This window comes from Podarcis muralis, chromosome 2 (genome assembly GCF_964188315.1).
Source record: "Podarcis muralis chromosome 2, rPodMur119.hap1.1, whole genome shotgun sequence".
In the NCBI taxonomy this organism is placed as follows: domain Eukaryota; kingdom Metazoa; phylum Chordata; class Lepidosauria; order Squamata; family Lacertidae; genus Podarcis; species Podarcis muralis.
Window position 1 is genome coordinate 626480 of NC_135656.1, and position 6000 is coordinate 632479.

Below are 6000 nucleotides of genomic sequence, written 5' to 3' on the forward strand. Positions count from 1 at the left end.
GGCTCGTGTTCCACCTCTTGGGGCTTTGAATCAGACTCCCTAGAAAACATATACAAGGCCTTCAGGTAGGAAATGGTTAATAAAAGAGAGAAAGGTGGGAGGATTGCTTCCTGGGAAGCCTCCAATGTCATCACTCCTGCAAATGGAATGTGGAAAATCTGCCCTGCCTGACACCCTGTAACCCAAATGTCTCATCCATGATTCCTCACAGACATGTGACATGTACCAGCACTTCTGAGTCTGGCGTCCTTGGACCTGGTTTAAACGAAAGGAGACGCAGACTTCCGCTGGACGCATAAGACTCTCCTGAGGTACAGCTTTCAGGCAATGACTTTAGTACATCCTCTTGTGTGACGAGACCAACAGCGAATGAGAATCCTTTCTCCTGACCTCATTCCTCAATCTAGGGCACACCTTAGCTCGAGAATCTGACAGAGCTCTCCAAGAAGAAAGAAAGGAAAACCATTTCGCTCCTGCCATTTTCAAGAGAGGAATGAATATCTGTCTCTGGGAAATGAAGGGCCTTCTCTGGTGCTGGGTGTGTGTTCCACAGAACTGTCAGACTGGACCTTTCATTTGAAGACTATGCCAAGGCATGATTCTATGACTATTCTAAGGCACCTGTGCCTTAACTGTTCCCAATCAATGCCTCTGGAACTCCCCTCCCAGTCATGACATCTTCGCAACAGCCCCACTTGAAGAACTCTGACTCACTGGGAGAACTGCTGAGCCCTTGGAAAAGAGCAGTCGTGTGCCTTCAGAATCTGAGGACAATTCACGGATGAAGACCATGGATGCCTAGGAAATAGTTGGGGGTCTTACAACAAATGCTGGGGGGTCTTACAACAAATGCTGAAGCCTGTGGGCTGTTCAAGGGAGGCACGTGACAGGGGAATCTCTAGCACCGAAGGCAGTTGTGCTTGTGGTACTTGTCATCTGTGTCCAAGCTCTGAGGGATGAACATGAATAAGGCCAGGGACCACAATGAATCCACCTGCCCTTGCAATGGCAGCCAGTCACCACTGGGCAATGGGCTCTTAGCCAGTGATTCAGGTTTCCTGAGTGCTGTTTGGGCTTCTGTGCAGACATCCACCTCTGGGGAAGGCATGGGATGTGTGACTCTCTGCCCCAACCAGCTGCTTCAGGTCACTACGCATCTCAGAGAAATGGACAAACAGTTCCAGCATTTCCGGGAACTTTTCCAGCAAGATGGCAAGTATTGGAAGCATTTTATTTATTTGCGAGTCATCTCACACTTCCTCCAAGTAAGGGCCAGGGAGTTAGCTAAGCTTGGGAGGGGTGAATCTGCCTCCCTTCTCTGCCGTTTTCTGCATGATTTTTTTACTTCTGGTTCTGTTACATTTCTGCAATGAATCTTCAGACTTTGTTTTCAAACATTCATCTCAAAATACAATTTTTGAGGAATATATGGTTTTTTTATTTTAAAAAGTGTTACGTTTAGTAGAGGCAATCTGTTAATTATTATTATGGTCATTTTTTCATATAGAATGGTTACCAACAAGCACATACAAAATGCAGTAAAAATAATGAATGCACAAAATAAAAATAGAAAAATGAAATGAAAATACCGAGGGGAGGGGAAAACCAGGAGACAACTGAGAATGCAATGCCACATACTATTATCACATATAAGAAGAAAAAGGTGAATCAAATTAGTTCTCAATAAAGCCTCTCCACATAGTAATCTGTGGAGCAGGGGGTTTAGTGGGCTGTGTGGATCAATTAACATAGGAGAAAAGCTAAGTTGCACAAAAGTGGTCTATTTTTGATGAACCTCTTAGGACTCTCTGCTTGTGTGTCAGGTGTTCTGACAGCGCAATGTCCCATTCACTAGCTACTCTTAGGAAGGAGGTGAGTCTGATTTCCAATGGGAAGCCACTGACATTCTGACTGCGGTAATAAGCATAAACTCAAGAGATTTGTGTGTGATGGATTGGTGAGTTGGCACCAGGCTCCAGGGACAGGTGTGCCAGGGCTGAGTCTGGGGACAGTGCCTGAGAAGTGATGGTGGAAACAGTGTGCAAAATTTGGGTCCAGAAACTGAACTATGCAGCAATCCCACTCAAAATGCATTTTTTTGTATTTACATTGATTAGTCAGTCACCTATTAACCTTCCACTCTAGGGTAATACACATGGTAATACACATAAGGAAATATATCTTCAATGAGTACTTTCTCTCATATCTTTTATAAATTTAAACTTTTAGAAAATGCATTTTAACCGGTAGTGGCTGATGCAGTACAAGGCAATGGGAATGAATGAGGTTGTGCACCCTGAAGATTTTAATATTTGGTCCTCACAATCAAGCTAAACACTATACCCATGGTCAGCATGCTGACTCTAGTTAATACTAATTTGTTTGTTTTTAAAGTCAAGCACAAGAATTATTCACACCCCTGAACATTTATCAGAATGCAGAAAAGATGTGAGACTTCTGAATCATCTGTATTAATGTATAATAATGATTAATTAAAGTGGCTGTCCTGCCCTATTTCTGAAGGGTGGTAACCAGTTGTTAGAACACACTCTCAAGATATTCACTTGAATGAAGTCTAGTTAAAACAGCTAAAAATTTAATTACACTGCAAGCCAATGCAAACTTAAGTACAGTTAAGTCAATGAAAATCTATAGGCTTAAATGCACTTAACTGAGCATTGGGTTGCGGTCAACTGCTGTATAACTCCCATCTTCTAATGCCTGAATCCTAGCCTAGGAATTCCAGGAATTAGCACTGCCAACTGTTGGTCATTTTTACTCTCTTGCGGCCACTGACACCCCATTGATTTAAATTAAGATTGTTGAAAAGTAACCTTCTTTGGGATTGTGCCCCATGTTAATTAATGGGTCAAGGGTGTCATTTGAATCTTTCCCCTTAAGCAACAAAATATATTAAGGCAGTATTGGCAAAGATCACTACAAAAGTGTTTCCAGATTGATTGTTGAGCTTATGGTGGGACTCTAATGAGGGCAACCACTTACTGAAGGTATATTTAGCCAACTCCCAGAGGACAAGGTCCCTTCAGTCCCCCAATAAAATATTTGAGGGGGCTAGTCCTCCCCCCAAAGGGCATTGCCATTCAAATGGTGTTTGTGCGCCACATCTTGTGATCAATTATGTGGGGCAGGGCTTACTGCCCCGCCCTCCCATATTTTATTCAGGTAGGAACCCCAGCCAGAACTGTTCAAGGCATGTTGAATTATTCCCAAATCAGTACAAGAGACAAGTGGTTCTTGTGACACAAGTTTGCTGCCCCCCCTCCCCCCACAACTCCTATTCACAGAGTCATAATCTTTGTGCTGGGAGAAATCCAAAACATCATGTTCCCTGAGCGCTAGACTTTAACAGTGCAGTCCTATGCAGGTCTACTCAGAAGTAAGTCCTGTAATGGAACTTTCTCCCAGGTAAGAAGCAATTAAGTAAGTGATTGCAACCTCAGATCATTAACACTCGGGAAATAGTCATAAGACAGAAAAGCCTTGTCTAAATATGCAGGGGTGAAACTAGGCTTTATTTCACTCGGATCATAGGCCCAGTTTGGTACACACACCCGTGCACATTTGCGTACACACACACACACACACACACACACACACACACAGCGTGGAACCTCAATGGCGCCCCTCTGAAAGCTTCCGGCTATTCCTCACTCCTGTAACTACAGCACTGCCTGTTATAATAGGTTGCTGCTGCCTCTATGCCTCATCAGAAGCTCCACAGTCAACCAGGAACTGCTTTAGTCACAATGCAATCTTTGCAACAAACATTATACTAAGCTGCAGCTGAACACCAGCAGCAACCCGCACGGGGGCCAGGCTAAACAGGACACCATTCACACAACCAGCAATTGTGTGAATGACTTTTTCAAAGTGCATTGCAAGCATGATTCCCACCTCCCACCCCAATCCAAATCAGGACCCTGGTGTGAGCTTCAGCCCTTTGCTCCTGCTGCAGTTCTGATCCAGAGTGCATGAGAATGAACAGGAGCTCACCTGATGCTGCCCCAACGCAAATGGCAGGCATGGGTGAGTCAGCAGGTGCTTGATATATTACATTGATACCCTAAATAGACATGGAGGGCCCTAGCTACTTCCGTGACATGATGAACTAATAATCCAACAATTTATGTATTTCTGCTTTGAAAGAGAAGTGCATTCTCGAATGCCTCCTTTGGTGAGGACCAAGGCGGCTGGTGCTTGCCCCACTGTGCAGCCTGTGAGAAAAGTCACCAGATGGCGCTCAGCAACAGCGAACCCTGTTTTCAGACTAACCAAATTTGCATCCTCTTCAACCAGCATCCTGTTAAATTGGGCTGAACATCCAGAGCCAAGTTGAGCACAGCTTTAAAGTGTGGAGGCTGGATTACATCCACACTTATTATATTTATCTGCAAAGGAAGATCATAGTTCAATAGTAGAACCTCTGCTTAATGTGTCCAGAAGTCCAAACAGCCAGGTTTTTTTGTTGTTGCTGGCATTTCTAGTTTAAAGACTAGATAGCAGGCTCAGATTCTGTCCTCCTGACCACAAACTTAAGCAATATCTGACCTTTGACCTCACTCATTCCTACTTTGTACACATAGTAGCTGCAAACCTTGTGTAATGCACATGGGGCTGCATTCTGACTTTGCATAAGACTGTGGCACCACTGACTAAGATCCCCATTTATTGCTAGGAAGATGTGGGGCCAGGAGGAAATGGCTGTGGAGATCCCATGATTTGCATGCCTATCTGTGGGCAGCCCCTATTTTGCATTGAGCTGCCTTTGGTTTGCCATTTCACAGTGTCCTGGTTGGATTATCTCTATGGCTATAATCCAATCCACATCTAGCTGAAAGTAAGACCCATTGACCACAATGCGGCATATTTCCGATGATTAGGCTGTGAGATTAGTTTCTCCTCCCCAACTATAATAATAATAATAATAATAATAATAATAATAATAATAATAATAATAATAATAATTTATTATTTATACCCCGCCCATCTGGCTGAGTTTCCCCAGCCACTCTGGGCGGCTCCCAATCAGTGTTAAAAACAGTACAGCGTTACATATTAAAAACTTCCCTGAACAGGGCTGCCTTAAGATGTCTTCTGAATATCAGGTAATTATTTATCTCTTTGACATCTGATGGGAGGGCGCCACTACCGAGAAGGCCCTCTGTCTGGTTCCCTGTAGCCTCACTTCTCGCAATGAGGGAACCGCCAGAAGGCCCTCGGCGCTGGATCTCAGTGTCCGGGCTGAACGATGGAGCTGGAGACGCTCCTTCAGATATACTGGACCGAAGCCGTTTAGGGCTTTAAAGGTCAGCACCAACACTTTGAATCGTGCTCGGAAACGTACTGGGAGCCAATGCAGGTCTCTCAGAACCGGTGTTATATGGTCCCGGCGGCCACTCCCAGTCACCAGTCTAGCTGCCGCATTCTGGATTAATTGCAGTTTCCGGGTCACCTTCAAAGGTAGCCCCACGTAGAGCGCGTTGCAGTAGTCCAAGCGTGAGATAACTAGAGCATGCACCACTCTGGCGAGACAGTTCACGGGCAGGTAGGGTCTTAGCCTGCGTACCAGGTGGAGCTGGTAGACAGCTGCCCTGGACACAGAGTTAACCTGCGCCTCCATGGACAGCTGTGAGTCCAAAATGACTCCCAGGCTGCACACCTGGTCCTTTAGGGGCACAGTTACCCCATTCAAGACCAGGGAATCCCCCACACCAACCCGCTCCCTGTCCCCCAAAAACAGTACTTCTGTCTTGTCAGGATTCAACCTCAATCTGTTAGCTGCCATCCATCCTCCAACCACCTCCAGGCACTCACACAGGACCTTCACCGCCTTCACTGGTTCTGATTTAAAGGAGAGGTAGAGCTGGGTGTCATCTGCGTACTGATGAACACCCAGTCCAAACCCCCTGATGATCTCTCCCAGCGGCTTCATATAGATATTAAAAAGCATGGGGGAGAGGACAGAACCCTGAGGCACCC